Source organism: Ornithorhynchus anatinus, chromosome 13 (assembly GCF_004115215.2).
Source record: "Ornithorhynchus anatinus isolate Pmale09 chromosome 13, mOrnAna1.pri.v4, whole genome shotgun sequence".
NCBI classification, from domain to species: domain Eukaryota; kingdom Metazoa; phylum Chordata; class Mammalia; order Monotremata; family Ornithorhynchidae; genus Ornithorhynchus; species Ornithorhynchus anatinus.
This window is the reverse complement of record NC_041740.1, coordinates 31,924,708-31,944,344: the sequence shown is the minus strand read 5'-3', so window position 1 is coordinate 31,944,344 and position 19,637 is coordinate 31,924,708. Positions and strand designations below refer to the sequence as shown.

The following is a 19,637-nucleotide window of genomic DNA, read 5'->3' as shown; positions in this document are numbered from 1 at the left end:
AGGTGATACATGTAGTTATACTAAGTTTTTCTAAAAGTACTCTTGAAATACACCAAAAGCAAGCGCTTAGGTCACTTTCTTCCCTGTATTTCCCTGGAAAGCTGGTCTGAAAATTCAACTGAATTCTGAATCGAGCCATACCTAGAGCACTGCCTTACAAGCCCTAAGCACACACAATCCTAGGATTTATTCAATAATTGAGAAGTTTATGGTTCAAGAAGCGGTAGAAAGCCTACCAGAGAGTGGACTTCCTTTTTAATAATTGTGGCATTTGTTAAGTGCTTATTGTGTGCCTAGCACGGTACTAAGCATTGGGGTGGCTAAAATATCTTGAAAATGGATCCCTATTCCTCTTTTTTTTAAATGGTATTTGTTAAGCACTTACTATGGGCCAGGCACTATATTAAGCACTGGGTAGAGATACAAGATACTAAGGTCGGACACAGTCCATGTCCCCTGGGAGGCTCCCGGGGGAGGCTCACAGTTTTAAATCCCCATTTTAGAGATGACAGAACTGAAGCCCAGAGAAGTGAAGTGACTCACCCAAGGTCGTGACTGCAGACAAGTGGCAGAGCCAGGATTAGAACCCAGGTCCTTCTGACTCCCAGGCCCGTGCTCTAACCACTAGGTCACACTGTTTCTCCATTCTCAAAAGTTAGCTCTGCTGTCCATCTGGGCAATGTGGCCAACCAATTCACCTTCACCGTCTCCATTTCCCCTTTACCCCATCACATCAAATGTTTGCAGGAGCTCTCATTGGAACCAAGCCAATTTGAGGAGCTCTCCACTGCACTGCCCACTTCCTCCTCTCTATCCAGGGTAGTGAATACATCATCCAGCCAGATTCCAAAACCAGCAGGGGGAAAGTCAACGCCCTGCTTTCTGCTCTCAAAAAGTCAGATTCAAGCCTATCTTTCTTTCTACTGGAGCAAGACAGTGCCATTTGTTTCATGTGAATTACCCGAAAGTCACATGGCTAATACTAGCCATTCGCCAATACAACTGAATGAATACTTGAGAGTACAATAGAGCAGGAGCCAAATTTTGTCGAACTCCACTGAATTTTGGTAGTTTGTCTGGGGGGGGGGGGGCGGATGGAAGGGCATGGAGGGCCAAGAAGGTCAGAGGAATGGAAATTCAACCAAATCAAAAACAGAGGCTTGCGGCAGGAACCTTGCCCTGCCCGCAGGCACAGATCCAGAGAGATAACACTCTTCAAAGTCCCCTAACTACTCCAGGATGTCCGGAATAAGCAAATCAATCAGGGATCAGGGGCAACAGTTGCATAGAAACCAGTCCTTTCTCTGCTCTAGTGAACAGATTCACTGCCTCTCTGTCCCCTTTTCAACCAAAATACTGCAAAGAGAAGAGAGGTGAAGGTTTGTGTGTGAAAGGGCATAAGGCAGGTAGGACACTGCCTCACTCACCACAGACTATTTTCACAGGATGCCAGCGGGCTCACCTGATGCATACCACGTCTTATCCTTACCCTCATTTCAAGTGTTCTTTGGTCTGCCTTAGAGATGTCGCTACGCCCTGGGCTGCTCTTTACCTCTTAAGGCAGTGTGGAGTCAGAGAGCTAGGGATGGTTTCGATAAGGGGGACTAGGAGAAGAGTGGAGAAGAGAGAACGGAGTTGACCAAGTCTTAAGTTTCTTTCTCTCAAAGCTACGATGAACTGCCTCAGAGGAAACGGAAACCTTCATGCCGGAAATAAGCTATGTAAGAAAAATGTCTGTTTCCTTACTTGCGAGGAGTGTTTCAACACTACCAAGAAAAGCGGTGTGGCCTAGTGGAAAGAATATGGGCTTGGGAGAGAGAGGGTCTGGGTTCTAATCCTGGCTCTGCTACTTGTCTGCTGTGTGATCTTGGGCAAGTCACTTCACTTCTATGGGTCTGTTAACTCATTTGGAAAGAGGAGAGACTGTGAGCCTCATGCGGGACAAGGACTATGTCCAATCTGATTAGGTTGTACCACCCTCGGCGCTTAATGCAGTTCCTGGGACACAGTAAGCACCTAACAAATGCCATTAAAAAAAAAAAAGACACTCTATATCCATAACATCCATGTTCAGAAGAGAACAGGAGGGAAGAGAGTAGATGTTCCCAATAATGACATTAGTTGTGGTATTTATTGAGCACTTTTCATGTGCCAAGCACTAGGGTGGATGCAAGATAATCAGCTCAGACAATCCCTATCCCACAGTCTAAAGGAGAGGGAGAACAAGTATTTAATTCCCATTTACAGATGAGGAACCTGAGGCTCATAGAAGTGAAGTGACTTGCCCAAGTATTTATTCATATTTAGAGTATTTATCAATTTCTTCCTTTGTGCAGAGCATGGTTCTAAGCACTTGGGAGAGTATATCAGAGTTAGCAGATGCAATCCCCACCTTCAAGGAGTTTATGGTCTAGTCAGGGAGAGAGACCCAAAAACAAAAGTTATCAGTAAGGAAAAATAGTAGAGTTTAAAGATACATCCATGAGTTGAACAGGGAGGATAAGGGGTGAGGAGACAAACGTTTAGATGCTTTCCATTCCAACAAACACGTCTGTTACAGTCAAAGCCCATGAGGGTTTCAACACATCAGGGGCTTGTGAAGTTCACAGTGCAGAAAACAGCTTGAAACTAAACCCAGTCTCTGTTCAAATTTCCCACTGACCTTTGCCTCTTGGGGCTCTGAAAACACTATGCTTTCAATAATCGTGATTGCCTGACCGGAAAGTCATTGCAAGACAACAATTTTTCCAGATTCTGTTTCAGTGTCTTACATCAATATAACCCAATGGTTTTCAGAAACAGCCAGTTAGTTGTTCAACTACATAAGAGTTGCTTTCTCACAGGATCATGTGTTAAGGAAAACTTGCATTCAAGTACAGTTCTCACCCTGCATCCAATGTCACAAGCAAAAACACAATTGACACTTTTCTGACCCTATGTTCTGCTGTAAGCAGACAGGCACCTGCTGTCGGAAAACCTTTCTCTAAGTCTGTCCCATCATGTCTCATCCAAAATTTGTACTTATGTGTAATAGAAGAACTGAACAATTTTCACCCATAAACCACACTGCATCTTCCCTGCCTACAGTAGTAGTAGAAGTAGTACATAGCTTAGTGGAAAGAGCATGGGCTTGAGAGTCGGAGGATGTGGGTCCAAATCCCTGCTCCGCCACTTCTCTGCTGTGTGACCTTGGGAAAATCACTTAACTTCTCTGTGCTTCAGTTACCTCATCTGTAAAATAAAATGGAGATTAAGACTGTGAAGCCCACGTGGAACAACCTGATTACCTTGTATCTATCCCAGCACTTAGAACAGTGCTTGACACATAGTACGCGCTTAATTAATACCATAATTATTAATGGTGTTAAGCAGTGTTGCCTAGTGGAAAGAGCATAGGCCTGGGAGGTCTTCTGACACTCTAATCTCAGCTCCCCCACTCATCTGTTTCATGACCTTGGGCAAGTCACTTATCTTGTAATTTGTGTCTATTTTATTGTAATCCCCCAAGTGCTTAGTGATCCCCCAAGTGCCTAGTACAGTGCTCCGCAAAACGCACAGTAAACACTCCATAAATAGTTCCGTTATCTGCTAAATGGGGAGTCAATACCTGTTCTCCCTATTTAGTCTAGAAGCCCCATGTGGGACCTGATCATCTTGTATCTAGCCCAGCACTTTCCACAGTGCTTGACACATAAGTGCTTAAATACCAGTATTATTATTATTATTATTACTACTACTACTAAAAGTACATTGTTCTGGTCCTCAAGTATAAGCCCCCATTTAGTGTGGCAGCAGATACATAAAAAAAGATGAAACCAGGATAATGGTAAGGTCCATACATACAAACCACAGGAGATTACGTTATGTCTGACAATTTACTCTTCACAAAACCACATGGCTGTTGGAACTATCTCATGCTTTTCTACCTAGTTGCAAAGTGATTTGTTCTTCCACTTGCCTGCTGGGTGACCTTGGGCAAGTCACTTAACTTCTATGTGTCTCTGTTCTCTCATCTGCAAAATGGGAATTAAATATCTGTTCTCGCTTCTTAGACTGACAGACCCATGTGGAAGAGGAACCATATCTGACCTGAATTACCAACCATTGATGATTTCCGTGAAGCCCATTAAAATACATACTCTTTCATGATTTCATATTTCCAACTTTCCATTAAAAGCAGGCACATTGGCCAAATGTTCACATTTACTTGGTTTTCTGTAAAGCCAAAAAGGAAATGTTCCTACAAGACAAGCAGTGGAACAGAGAAACAGATAGGCTTGGAGGGGGTAAGGGTGAGAAGAGAACACAAGGGAGAGGCCAAGGGAATCTATAAAGAGAAGAACTGTGGAAAGGAGATGCTGCCTTTGTGACTTTCCTACACCCCCTCTTCCTGAGGTTTAAGGGCATTCAGAGGAATGCATGCAAAAGAAACTGAAGGTTTTATCTTCTGCTTGAAGGCTGGAAGTCTTAATTAATCTGTCTTCTTTGAATTTTTTCTAACCTAGGTGTTTGCCCTCTGTGACAACTCCAGTTGTCACAACTTCCAAAGAAAAATGTCTTGCATCACACCTCACATACATCTCCACACCAAGAATAGCACCTTGGAGATGGAAAACAAAAAGCCACCAGTTGCCAAGAACATTTCACAAAAGGTTTTAACTAGGGGAAGTGAAAACACGGCAGTTGATGGGACCTAATTTGGAAATTATTGGAGACTGACCAAACAAAATAAGCAATAAACATCCAAATTTGAATTTAGGCCAAAAAGCTGGAGTTTAAAATTCACCCTTGGGGAAAATCAGGCTATTTAAACTTTTCATTTAATTTTCAATCTTCCTTACACCTTGCGTGACAATATATACTACACACAGTAAATAGAGCTGTAAAGTTCTATGAAAAGATTAACACCAACAACACTGTCCAACTTGAACTGCTAAAATAACTAATTTATTATTATTATTATTATTATTATTATTAATAGTGGTATTTGTTAAGCACTTACTAAGTGGATACAAGTGGATACAAGAAAACCAGATTGGACACAGTCTCTATCCCACAAGAGGCTCACAATCTCAATCTCCATTTTACAGTTGAGGAAACTGAGGCACAGAGTAGTGAAGTGACATGCCCAAGGCAACACAGCAGACAATTGGCAGAGATGGAATTAGAACCCAGTTCTTCTATCTCCCAAGCCCGTGCTCTATCCATTATGCCATGCTACTAATTTTAAAGAAACACAGGTGTTGGAAAGAAGACCGAAGAGGAATTCAGTGACTTACCAAATTAATCCTCCATGAGGCTACAATATTATGCCACTACTTAAAATTGAAAGCATGGCTTGAAAATTTTGATGATTTCTGGAAAGAGTCCCACAATTCCTGAGTAATGTTTGAAATAGGAAATAGTTGAAATTTTCCTTGGTATGTGCAAAAGATCACAAAGAAGGATTTATACAAAAGACGCTGAGGTTGTACTTGCCAGTGATTCAATTTCCAACACAAATAAGAGCACTAAGAGTCAGAAACTCTACACTGTATTTCCATCATTCAGATGAAAAGCAAGGAGTTTGTGAAAAAGATGTAATTTGGGAATTAAGCTAAACCTACCACATACACAGATGACTGCAGAGTTAAACTAGGGTGTGAAACACTCTATTAAGCATTGGAAAAGTGATAATAAAATATAATTCTCTCCCTGAAGGCCTTTAACTTAATTGGGGGTAAAGAGAAAAAGACAAGAGAGTTCATTTTTCTTTGCTCTTGGGAGATGAAAATATTTGCAGGAAGAAAAATCTTACAGAGCAGCCAGAGATGAGGAAGTTCTGAAACCCAGATTGACAAACTCTCTCAGCACTTACTTCATTCCTGCATTTACAAAATGGGAGTTGGGGTTGTGGGGGGAAGGCATCTCCCTTCTGCCTAGGGGTGAAAGGTCTACTGACTTCGTAAAAAAAAAAAAAAAGGTGGGGGTGGGGGGGCGGGGGGTGGTGGTAATTGCCAGATAAGGAGACACCAAAGGCCCAGAATAGATGAAGGTGAAATTTGGAGAAAACTGGGAGTGTTCTTTGGTCAGATTTGGGGAAGGGAAAAGGGAGAACGGTTGGGTTTGCCATAGTAGCCCAGAGGAAAGAGAGAGTGGGAGAGAGAGATCCAGAGAAGTTAACGGTACTTAAAGGTCTCACCTACTCAATCTCCATCCAGCCTCTATGGACATATTTTTATTCTCTACTTCTTCCTTCCACCTGTAATTGATTTTAAGGTGTATCTTCTAACCCTACTAGATCCTTCTAACTCTCTCCGGACCTCTCCAGCTCTGTCACCACCTCCCAGTGACCCTACTAATTACCCCTGCCTCCAGGTATGAAAGTATCTTCATCCCAGCAGGGGACAAGCCTGTTGCCAGACCTGTTCTTAAAAATCTCCAGCATCTCCCAGGAGGTCCCAGGCCTAAAACGATTACAAAGAACCTGCTGTCTCCTACTAGGCTGGACTGCTAACTAGACTCTAAGCTCCTCGTGGGCAGGGACTGCGTCTATCATCTCTGAGGTATTGTACAAATACTGCATAAAAAGTATTGTACTCTTCCCAAGCAAAACCTCAGAATTAAGACACAAGGGGCATATCTTTCGAAAGGTGCCAAATCCCTTACCCCAGAAATTTAAACTGCAAGAGTCAGTTACCCCAGAACACTCCAAGACAAAGGAGAGAGAAAAATAACCTATATACAAAACATTTAAAAAAAGAAAAAAGAACCCAATGACATTAACCACACAGACAAAACTTTTATACCTGGTTTCATTTTAAGCTCTGACAGCAAGTTACGGGTTCTTTGTTGAGCGATGTAATTTCCTCTCAAACTGACATCTCCAGTTAGGAAAAAACAGTAAACTTTGCTTAATTATATAGATGAGTATTTTTACTTTGTGCAGTTCTCAGTGAGGACCTATAAGGTGCAGCCCAAATCCATCTATTTATGAAGTTCATTTCAAGCAACTAAAAAAGTAGATTCAATTTTTCATTTGTTTTTCCAACCCTTGTACTGTGAGTTCCATGTGGGACAGGGACTGGGTTTGATCTGACTGTACCATACCCACCCCAGCACTTAGCACAGTGCACAGCACAGCACAATTACAGCTATTATTCCACAAGGTCCCCGGGGAAGTGCATTTTTCTAATTAGACTCAATGACTAGACTAAATGCCTGTCCATATTATTACACCTTGACAGTGACCACAATACTAGGTTCTTGTCAGTGTGGCCTAGTGGACAGAGCATGAGCCTGGGATTAGGAAGGACCTGGGTTCTAATCCCAGCTCTGCCACTTGTCTGCTGTGTGACTTCAGGCAAGTCACTTCACTTCTCTGTGCCTCAGTTCCCTCATCTTTAAAATGGGGATTAAGACTGTGAGCCCCCTCTAGACTGTAAGCGTGTGGCGGACAGAGAATGTGTCTGACTGATATTGTTATGCTGTACTCTCCCAAGCAGTTATACTGCTTTGCTCATAGTAAGTGCTCAATAAATACGATTGGCATGGACTGTTTCCAACCTGATTATCTTGTATCTTCCCCAGTGCTTAGAACAGTGCCTGGCACAAAGTAAGCATTTAACAAATACCATTTTAAAAAAAGGCAATTCTTATACTGCCTAGGGTTTATTAAGGTGAGGCTATTTCTATAGAAATATCTGCTTTTGACCCGAATCTATGCAGGGACCCTCGTTCTGGAAGGGAGGGGAAGTGAATTTCTGGCTAACCCAGCTTTCCCAGTTACAGGTCTATCCCATCAGGGCCTTACCATTCTCTTTACTGATTAATTGCTTTCTTTGGCTGCTGTTATGGTGCCTATGCCCTTACTCTTTTACTCATTGAATGTTTAAATGATTAGGCCCGTTTATCTCTCTCCCCTGGTCCTCAGCATTTTCAGTTCTAAGTGAGTTCTAAGTGACTAGGTTAGATCTGTGTGCAAGAGGCACTAAATAAACAGGCCTGTTGTGATGAGGAGTCCAGTTCTCAATGTTATCAGTTCGTATATTCAGTGAGTGGAAACTGCAGGCCTAACAAACCCTAGTTTAATCAGTGGGATTTATTGCGGGCAGAGCTGCATCAGCATATGGGAGAGTAGAACACATTGGGCAGACATGTTCCCTGCCCTCAAGGAGCCTACAATCTAGAGGAGACGGATATTTAAAAAATTGATTCATAGCCTGCTCAAAATTCATTTTTAGAATGACAGCTGAGAGCCTAACACATAAATAGGTATCTAATGTATTTGACTAAACTGGAATACATTTAGGCAATGGTCTGATAAAATACAATAACTTTAAAATTTACTTCTAAGAGTGAGAATGGGTGGGTGGTAGATGACAGAGATCCACTAACACTATTAGGAATAGAACTACAATCCTGTACATTTAGCCTCACTGAAACTATGCCAGGAGGTTTGAAAAAGTAGTTTTTCTCCTCAACCGAGCAGTTCTTATCCAATTGCTTGGCTGAGTTGAAAAAAAACTACTTTGAGCAGAGTTAAGGCTAGTGAAAATTCTCTGGATTGGTTGAGGTCTTTGGAGTATTTCCTGTATTAGCAATATTCACACTAAGCACTTTGTGCCCCTTTAAGGACTTGATAATCACTCCACCCTCAATCCCACAGTATTTATGTAACATATCCATAATTTACATGTCAGTCTCCCCCTCTATTCTACAAGGTCCTTGTGGGCAAGGACCATGTCTACATGTCTACCATTATGTTGTCCTCTCCCAGGTACTTGGTAGTGTGCTCTGAACACAGTAAGTGCTCAATAAATATAAATGATTGAATGAATCTTTCGCTGGCCTGGCCGCCAAGGATGACATGATAGACGAGACTTGGGTCCAAAACCGCATATTTCCAACTAAGTAATTGTAAGCTTTCTCTAGACAGTAAGCTTGTTGTGGACAGGGAACGCTTCTGCCAAGTCTGTTATAGTGTACTCTCCCAAGCATTTAGCACAGGCTCTGTGTAGAGTAAGTGCTCAAAAAATAATTGAGTCACACCTTAATGAAACATGGTTTCTTGACCTGTGGTGAATAACAAAGGGAACTGGGCCTAGTTCTGTATTCCAAATGAATCATCAGTGCTGCTCGGGTCTTGAAACACCAAGTTCTGTGCAGTTGCTGCGGAAACCAGGTACCAAGACAACCAGGGGCTTCTTTTTTCCTGTAGGAGCACATACGATATGGGGTAATAAACTGAGAATCTGTTTCCTCTAAAAAAAATACGCATGTAATCCAATGTAATAGTACACCAAAACATATCTTCTCAAAAAAAAATCACATGTAATCCAATATTATAATAGTTTAACTAAGAAGAAGAGAAGTAAAAATATTTTTGGGAAAAGAAGAATAAGGGAAAATACATCCACTTGACATAGAATCATGAGCTCTGTCTATCAAAAGACAATTTGACAGGAAGCGAAAACTGGAGGTCAGAGGAGGTAAATGAGGATGGACAGGGATATGCTCCATACTTTATCCAAGTCTCCTTCATCTGAGCATGTCAGAGCACTTACTAAATTAGTTCTCAAGAGCTACGGATTCCTGTCATTCCCCAGTTGGAGGGGAAATGGAGAATGATTAAATGACTTACCCCTGGATGTGTGATGAGTCAGTGGAAGCACCAAGAATAAAAATGATGAGTTGTCCGAACCATCCTTGCCAGGTCCTGCCCACTCCACCAAGCCAGACACCCTCCCACAAACCCTCTCTAGCACAGTGGAGAACCTTCAATCGCTTTTGTATGGTTCATTATCATTCCCCTACTCCTCTACCAAGTGGGTTGAATGGTTATTCTGTTCTAGGCACTATTATATCCATTGAAGAATGAATCCTTCAGCACAACCCTGCTAGTTAGAATGTGTCCAGGGTCTAAAAGGAAGCAGAGGGATGAATCAGCAGGAGTTGTAATAAACTGTCTCTCCCACCCCTACACGAATCCTCTTTCCCTGCAGTCAATGCCATCATCCACCCTGACCGCCTTCCTTCTTAATAATAAGTGTGGTATTTATTAAGCACTTGATATTCGCCCCACCCTCAACTCCACGGCACTTATTACATATCCGTAATTTATTTAGATTAAGATCCATCTTCCCCCTAGACTGTAAACTCCTTGCAAGCAGGGAACGTGTCTGCCAATTCTCTTGGATTCTCCCAACCACTTGGTACAATGCTCTGCACACAGTAAGTGTTCAATAAATACCACAGACTAAGCACCAGGACTATGCACTGGGATAGATATAATACAATAAGGTCAGACAGTCTCACGTGGGGCTTACATTCTAAGGGGAAGGGATAACCGGTACTTAATCCCCATTTTAAAGACGAGGAAATTGAGGCACAGATAGACAAAGTGACTCTCCCACAGTCACACAACAGACGAGTGGAGGAGCCGGAGATGAGAACCCAGGTCTCCTGACTCCAAGTCTTGGGCTCTTTCCATCAGGCCCCACAGCTTCTTTCTCCGAGTAAACTGCTGTTAAACATTATTTCAGCTCTCCTTTCTCACTTCTGGTACCTCTTCATGGAATCTGTGTGTTCCCCCTCCTACTTAAGACTGTGAGCTCTATGCAGGACAGGGACTGTGAATGACCTAATTAACTTATACCTACCCCACTGCTTAGAACAGTGTCTGACACACAGTAAGACCTTAACAAATACCATTAAAAAATCACCTCAAGTGGGACTGGTGGTAAGGATGTGTGTATGTGTGTGCTTGCCCTTAGCCTAGCCAAGAAGGAAGTAGCAGAATGTGTCTGGCATTAGGAAAGAAGGTGCTGAAGGACTCCACCTTACATCAGACTGCGTCCCCCTCTCAGCCCTCCTACGTCCTCAGAGTTGAAGCCAACTCTAGGGAGTACCAGGCAGGAGAGGCCCCAAGATGATGGTCCGAGCCGCCACCCTTTGGTTCAACCAGAACCAGAGCGATGGGAGGGTGGGGAGAGATGAAACAGAAGCATTCACTCACTGAGGTTGAGGAGCCTGCCATCCCCAGTGCAAAGAGAAGCCCAGAATTAGCTACACATCGTGCCCAGAGAAGATCTGCTTACTGTGAACTCTCCAGGCTCTCCAGGGCTGCTCATTCAGGCCTTGCCTCACTGCTTCACAAAAAGACCAAACCCAAGTAGACTCTTCCTCTCCGCACCCATGCTCAGTCAGCGATGAATTTTTCTTGAGTGTGCATCATTAAATGCTACTGTCCATCATTAACTGCCACTGCACGGCCATCTCAACTCACTGCCTCAAGCATACAGCATACTCTGCTTAGCTTTTAACTATTTTTTCTACATATTATCAGGTTTCTGGAAGAGTTTTCTTCTGGGTTCCCCCACACTCAATTTTCACCAAGATGAGGAAAAACTGAACAATACTTTTTGACAATGTCAGGAAAAAAATCTGAGTGCAGGGAGGGTCTCCAGGTTTGCAGTGTCCCTACAGTTCTGAGATGCCCAGCCTCCTTCCCTAGCCATGCCAGCTCCAAGAAGGGCAGGTTCCCTGCTGCCTTGGAGGGTGAGGGGAGGCTGCTCCAAGGTTCCCTCAGAGTCCCTCATTCCAGAACCCTTTAGAAAAATCCAATTTCATCCCATGTTAAAAAAAAAATCAATAGTATGTATTAGGACTTACTGGGTCAAAACACTGTAATAAGCTCTTGGAAGAGTACAATTCAGATGATATACACAAGCTCTGCTCATGAGAAGCTTACAATCTAGTAGAGACGGGCGCTAAAAATAAAAACGGGCGCTAAAAATAAAAATCACAGATGCGGAAAGCAAGAGTGTAAGGATATGTACATTGTCTGACCTGCTTATATTGTCTAGACCCCAAGGCTTAGTACAGTGCTTGGTACACAGTAAACACCTAATTATCATTGTTGTTGTTATTATTTATATAAGTGCTCTGGGACCAGGGTAAAGTGCTTAGGGAATACAGCAATGGAAAAAAAAATAAACAAAATTCAAATAAACATTCTAAACACCCAGCTTCAGCCTTGAAGTAGCTCCTAGCTGGCTGAGGCTCCTGGGGGAAATAACTCCCTAGGCCAAGCAAACAGGAAAGAATGTTGATTTCATTCACCAGGGAGGCAGGTTTCTTTGAGCAGGATAACCTAAAGGCTGAAGGTGAGCACGAGTTCACAGAAGGCTAAGGCCCAGCACTTCCCCTGACAGAGAGAAAATGTTTAGCTTGAAGGAGAAAAACAAAATAAGCATAGATCAGAGAAAGGAAGAGGAAGTTAACAGCAATGGGCGCCCCCCCCACATCGGATGACTTTTTTGGTTTTGTTCCCTAGCTAGACACTTTGGCTTCCAATACCATTCTTCAGGTCCCTGCTCCCTTGACCGAGTGGCATGGAAGAATTCTCCTGGAGTATCTGAAGACACAAGCATTATGGTAACACCCTACTTCCTGGGGTTAAGGGAAAAGGGCAGTCAGGGGCATCTAGGCGCCTCCTACAAACGCTTTTTACTCTTAACTTCCTTTGCCGCCACACTCAAAAGCTTAGTACTGCGTGCTGTGTTCCAGGGGAGGTTTTTCCTGCTCAAAACAAGAGGGCCAAGAGAGCAGCAAAGATTCTTCCTAACTCCACTGACTGGACCAGAAGGTCCAGACCCCCAGAACCCTCTCTCCAGTTTAGTTCAGCCTAGTTCACACTGTGTCTGATGATTTCAACTTCCACTACTTCCTTCAGGAAGTTTCTCTTTGATGAGCAACCCTAAGAGGAGTACACACCCAACCCTGGTCCTGTGGGGACAGCAGTTCTGAAGGAGATAAAAAAATTTTAAAAATCCTTGTTTGCCATTCCAGACCTCTTGGAGGTCAGAGGAGAGCCTAAAGCTCGATTCAGGGATTTTGACAGCTTTTACTATTTGATTCCTTCCTCAATTTTCTGGGCCTTATCCACAGGCAAGTTATCACAAAAAGCCTTGTGTAGTATTCGACTTTCACGCTGTCCTACTGTCATCACTATGTTCCTACTTCGAACATTTGGTTAGAAGGGGAGGCTGTTGGATGGGAAGCACTGTGACCCAATCAGAAGAGCACGGGCCTGAGTGTCAGGGGGGACTGGGTTTTAATCCCAGATCAGCTATCTGCCCACCGTGTGACCTCAGGCAAGTCGTGTGCCTCAGTTTCCTCATCAGTAAAATAGGGATTAAATACCTGCTCTCTCTCCTACTTAGGCTTAGGCCTATGTGGGTAAGGGACTGTGTCTGACCTGAATCTACCCCTACACTTAGTGCGATGCTTGGCACATAGTAGGAGCCTGATACCACAAATTACTATGCTGTAAACTAAAAAGAGCATTCTTTTGAGTTGGTCCAACTTCCCCCATTCAAATCGTAGCTATTCAATGCGGCATGGTGTTCTCCAAGTCTTCTACTATGCAATAAAGCAAAGGGGATGTTAGAGGTACAGGTGTCAACCATTAAAATGGGAAATTACATAGTGAGAGAAGTTTGTGGTTCCCAAGCACTTTCAGGAGCCACATTCCTTATGGCAAAAAACACAGGGGAAGCAGTGTAGCCCAGCGGATAGAGCCCGGGCCTCGGAATCAGAAGGATCTGGGTTCTAATCCCAGCTCTGCCACTTGTCTGCTGTGTGGCCTTGGGCAAGTCACTTCACTTCTCTAGGCCTCAGTCACCTCATCTGTAAAATGGGGATTAAGACCTAGCCCTATATGCGACAGGGACGGGTCTGTGTCCAACCTGATTAGGCTGTATCTATCCCAGTGCTTAGAATGCCGCTTGACACATAGTAAGCACTTAACAAATACCATCATTATTATTACCATTATTATGCATCAACAGAGACCACTGGAGGGAAAAGCCTCATGGTTATTCAGCAGTTTAAGACAGACTTCCACAATCCTTCGGGAGGGCACTGCTGCATTCAAATTCTGGGACAAGATTTAGCTACATGTGTTTGTTGTTATTTTTAAAACCAAGTAGTAAACCATCCTTTGTAAATATAACCAAAGATACCCCCTTTTCGCAAAACTTTTTTGCCCTCCACAAGGAGGTAAGGAAAAAACGAGTGCTTGGGTGGTAAAAATAAAACCTGCACTCTCTTCTCCTCACTTGACCCCAACAGCTACTTTAGGTATTTGCAATTCTGTACTAAACCAATATTTTAAGATAACCGTCAGCCCAGCCCATACACTGCTTCTCTGAATAACAAAACAGCCACTCATACCCGAACTAGGGGAACTCTATTTCAAGTCTCGGCGGCTTGTGCTCGGGAATGGACTATTATTAAAAAAGGTAAAGAGCAACACCCTTAGATTCACGGCCACTATCGAATTCGATCACAAAAACAGAAGTTTCCCGCGCCCAAAGTGGCTGCAGACGGGGTTTCCCAAGCAACCAACTCTTGGGCGAGTTTACTCAACCACCACCACGGTGGCCGGAGAGAAGTCTGTCTACAACACTGGGGGGAGATTTTAACTCGCTGAAGTAGATCCACGGAGTCGCTACGAATTGGAAACGCCTCGACGGCACTTAATAACAATAATAATAATAAACGGCACACATTCCTCCCCTTTCGTGGCAGCCTTTACCTGCCCCCCCCCCCCCCCCCCCGCTGCTCTCTTCTACTTGGTGCCCTATTTTTCTGGCCCTAAGGGTCTTCCAGAGGCAGGTGGGGACACCTCTCCGGGGCAAGATTCCCAAGAGCAGGCCCAGCCTGCAAAAAAACCAACCCGGATCCCGTCCTCACCCTCCCCTCGGGGGCTCTCTGAATTCCACAGGTCGTTTGCTTCATTTCCCTTCCCTGGGCACTAGCCGCGGATGAAAGATCTCCCGTTGACCCGACGGTTGTTCTTGACCGGGGATAACCCCCGCCCCGTCTGGAATGGGTGGCTGGAAGGAAAAGGTTGCAATGGGACCCCGGGTCTTTTCACGGCTCCCTCGTCGGGGGGTTCCACCCAAATAACCTCCGCTCACAAGCTGGGGGCGAGAAGCACGAGCGGGAATCCCAGATCTGGGGGTGGGGGGAGGAAAAAAGTTACTTCTGGATGGTGTCTGGCAGCAAAGCCTCGCCCCCCACCCCCCACCCCCATCACCCCAAGAACCCATAGAAGGAGGAGGGGCAAGACCCCCGGCTTTTTCCTCGCCCCCAGTCGCCGGCTTGGCCTTTGTTTGCCAAAAGCAACGTCCAGACCCTCCTCCTTTCATTGCGGGAGTCCCCCGCAATTGGTGGGGGGACCCTATAAACGACGATCCGCCCCCCGGAGAGGAGGGGAAGGGGCGGCAGCATCCCACGCGTCTCGCTCGGTCTCTCCCCTTTCCCCCCCTCTACTCCCCACCCCACCGAGCCAACTTTGCCCCAGGGGGCCAAGTCGGGCACCGAGGAAGGGGATGGGGATTGGGAATGGGGATTGGGAATGGGGATTGGGATTGGGATGGGGAGGGGGGCTGGCAAGAGGCTTCCCAGGCGCATCCATCGAGTCTCCTCTGCGGCCAACGCCGAGCCTTTGTGTGCAAAGTCCATGGTGGGGGCTGGGGAGAGGAGGAGGAGGAGAAGAGGAGGAGAGGGAGAGGCAGGGGCAAGGACCTACCGCACAAAGGGGCGCACACTCGGCCGGGACCCCCTGCTCTCCGAGCTGGACCCGCGCAGGCCCAGCTCGCCGACGGATCGAGGGGCCGACGGATCGAGGGGCCGGAGGATGGAGGGGGGCGTGAGATGCGGGTCGGGGTCGGTCGGTCGGTCGGTCGGTCGGTCGGTCGGTCGGTCGGTCGGTCGGTCGGACGCCGCTGCTGCTGCCGCTCCGGGCGGATGGGGAGCGCAGGCTGGCCCGCCGGCGGCTCGGTTTTCACATGCACATACACCCCCACACACCCACACCCACACCCACACAGACACCCAAAGAGCCCGCCCCGCCCCCCTCCCCGCAGCCCCGAATCGCCGGGCGGGGGGCGGGGAGGGGGGAGGGGCGCGGCCGCTCACTGCCAGCCCCGCCCCCCGCACATACACACACATATACCCCGCCCCCTGCACGTACACACACATATACTCCTCCTCCTCCGGCCGCCCTCCCACGCTGGGCCTTGTGCCGCACGTTTCTGCCCCAGTGGCAGAAAGTTCCCGGGCTGGGGGTGGGATGCTCGTCCTCCAGGCTCCGGGAGAGGGAGCGGGGCCCCTTCATTCAATGGTATTTCTTGAGCGCTTACTCTATGCAGAGCACTGTACTAAGCGCCCGGGGCTTGGGGAGGGCCGAGGGATTGGGGGGCCGTCCCCTCCGAAAGAGTGGAGGTGTTTATTAAGCGCTCCCTAGGTGCCGAGGGTTGTGCTAAGCGCTGGGGTAGATACGAGACCGGCAGGTGCCACGTGGGGCTCCCGACCTAAGTAGGAGGGAGGACAGCGGTGACTGGGAGGCTGCGCTGCCCCCCGTGCCAGTCCTGGTGCCCAACGAGCCGCCCTGCCCCTGCCCCTGCCCCGGGCCCGCTCCCCCCACCCCACCCCGCGGGCAGCCTCCGCCCCCCGAGCCCGGACACAGCGGGCAGCCGGACTCCGGTCTAATAATAAGGATGACATTTGTTAAGCGCTTACTATGCGCAAAGCACCGTTCTAAGCGCCGGGGAGGATACAAGGTGATCCGATTGTCCCACGTGGGGCTCACAGTCTTAATGCCCATTTTCCAGATGAGGTAACTGAGGCACAGAGAAGTGAAGTGACTTGCCCAAAGTCACACAGCTGACAAAAGGCGGAGCCGGGATTCTAAGTGTCGGCGCCCCACGCCCACCCGGCCCGGGCCTCCAAGTCTCCCACCTGCGGATCTGCGCATCCCGGACTCTCCTCTCTCCTTGCTGCCTCTCCTTCTCCTTCCAGCCTCTCCTTCCTGCTGCCTCTCGTCCTCCCTCCCTGCAGCTTCTCCTCCCTACGGCCTCTCCTCCTCCCTCCCTGCAGCTTCTCCTCCCTGGAGCCTCTCCTTGCTGCCTCTCCTTCCTGCTGCCTCTCCTCCTCCCTCCCTGCAGCTTCTCCTCCCTGCAGCCTCTCCTTCCTGCTGCCTCTCCTCCTCCCTCCCTGCAGCCTCTCCTTCTTGCTGCCTCTCCTCCCTGCTGCCTCTCCAACTCCCTCCCTGTAGCTTTCCCTCCCTGCTTCCTCTCCTCCCTGCAGCCTCTCTTCCTCCCTGTAGCCTCCCCTCCCCTCGGCCTTTCGGCTCCGCTAGCCTGGGGAGTTGGGGAGAGGAAGGGAATGGAAGCAAAAGTCCAGCTCCCAATCGGTGCCCCTCCACCCTTACCCGTCTCAGTTTGTTTGTTTGTCTGTCACCCCCTCTAAACTATAAACTTATGGCAGGGAACGTGTCTGTTCATTCTTTTGTACTCTCCCAAGTACTTAGTACAGTGCTCCCTGCACATGAGTGCTCAATAATTACCACTGATTGATTGCTTTGTTTTATGATATTTGTGATGTGATTACTGTGTGTCTCACACTGTTCTGAGCACTGGGATGGACACAAGTTTATCAAGCTGGACGTGGTCCACATCCCACAAGGGACTCACGGTCTGAGTAGGAGGGAGTAGCATCTAATCCCCATTTTACAGTTGAGGAAACTGAGGCACAGAGAAGTTAAGTGACTTGCCCAAGGTGACATAGCAAGAAATTGAAAGAGTCAGGATCAGGACTCAGATCCTCTGACTCCCAGGCCCATGATCTTTCCACTATGCCACGCTATTCCTTCCTTCTCCCTGGTTCGTCTTCCAAGTGGCACTTCGACTTCACTGCCAGATGTCCAAGGCTGGGCTTCCCCCAGCTTGCTCAGTGCAGATCGACCAGGTGATGACACCCACCTGAATCACTTCAGGCGAGGATAGCAGAGGAATCTTTCCCAACCAGCCGCCAACCCGGCTCCTGGCCCAGCCTTCTGTAAATACCTCAGTTGTTCCGGGAATGCAAAACAAAATATAAAATGACACCTCTGGAGTCAGAGGATTTTTACTATTCACTTGCCCCTTTTATTGTGATTGGAGTTTTCTGACATCCTACATCTAAAACACTTCCCTGTGACCGAGTATACATGATTTCTGACCAAAGTTTACCCATTTACTGGAAAATATTCTCTTATGGAGAGCTTGAGACACGATGGTGATGAAGGAAAATACTCCTCACAAATTACAAGTTTGTGCTGACAAATGAGTGTTTCAGAGTTGGAAATCTTGGTGACACAGATGAAGCCTGTAAGCTCCTTGTGAGCAGGGAATGTGTTTACCAACTCTGTTAGATTGTACTCTCCCAAGCACTGCTCTGCTCTATGTACAGTGCTCTGCACACAGTAAGTGCTCAGTAAATACAGTTCATTGATTGCACATGGTTCCAGACATACAGAGGCTCTTTTGGGTCAGTGGGGAATCATCCCAGTAGAGTGGGCTATAAGGAAGTGGATACTGGTGGAATGGATGAACTGATGGTTCATAAGGACCCGCTAAGTGGCACTTTTCACTAGCAGTCAATTGATTAATGGTTTTTATTGACGACTTACCTTGTGCTGATCACTGTTCTAAGAGCTTGGGAGAGTACACTATAGTAGAGTTGGTAGACATGTTCCCTGCCCACAGAAGCAGCGTGGCTCAGTGGAAAGAGCATGGGCTTTGAAGTCAGGGCTCATGAGTTCAAATCCCAGCTCTGCCACTTGTCGGCTGTGTGACTGTGGGCAAGTCACTTAACTTCTCTGTGCCTCAGTTCCCTCATCTGTAAAATGGGGATTAAGACTGTGAGCCCCACGTGGGACAACCTAATTCCCCTGTGTCTACCCCAGCGCTTAGAACAGTGCTTGGCACATAGTAAGCGCTTAACAAATACAAATACAGAAGCTTATAGCCTAGTTGATTTTTTTTTACCCCTTCTCTTTCCCCCAGCCCCCTCAACCTTAGTCAGAATGGATCCATCCACATCCCTAGGCCCAGGCTGCAATTGTATTAGCAGCCTCCAGCACTGGAAGGTCAAGGGCTTTTTCATTACTGTAAGCGACTCCCTCTAGATTGTAAGCTCCTTGTGGGCAAGGAACGTCCCATCTCTGCCATATTGTACTTTCCCAAGTTGTTAGTATACAGTAAGTGCTTAATAAATACCACTGATTGATTGATGACTGCATTTGCCTCACTCTAGCACTTCTTTCAAAGACCAATGAACTTTTCAAGGAGCCATATTTGGGGAAAAAGACAAGATGGGGACAAGAATTGAAATTCAGTGGAATTGAAATAATGTGGTCCCAGCACTTTGAAGTTAAAGAAGATGGAACACTTTATGTCATTACAGAGTCTCTCTGCAGACTCCCTTCCCCCCTATTACCTGTCCCATTAACCCTTTTCTCATTCTCATTTCCCCAGCTTCTCAGCCCCCTTTCCTCCTTAATCCTCAGGACAGTGTTCTGCACACAGTAGGTGCTGGATAAATACCACAATTGAACCCCCATTGTACAAGTCTATCGATCAATCCATCGTATTTATTGAGACCTTACTGTGTGCAGAGCACTTAGAAAAGTAATGGTAGACTTGGCAGACACATCCCCTGCTCACAGTGAGCTTACAGTCTAGAGATAACTTCACAGCCTACTTGATGTAGATCTTTCATCCTCCCAGGGTACCAGGCAGGAGGGAGCAAAATATAAACAAGTC

General features: G+C 46.5%; 1 protein-coding gene across 2 annotated transcripts in view; it reads right to left on the bottom strand.

The window, feature by feature from the left end:
• FAM107B (family with sequence similarity 107 member B) overlaps positions 1-15,723 on the bottom strand; it is a 67,720-nt gene extending 51,997 nt beyond the window's left edge. Inside the window, exon 1 of one of the 2 annotated variants that reach the window (XM_029077373.2) lies at positions 15,581-15,723. The gene's annotated coding sequence lies outside the window, so the exon portion shown is untranslated. The remainder of the gene's footprint in view (positions 1-15,580) is intronic. The other variant, XM_029077371.2, reaches the window with a different exon arrangement.
• Between the last annotated feature and the right edge of the window lie 3,914 nt (positions 15,724-19,637).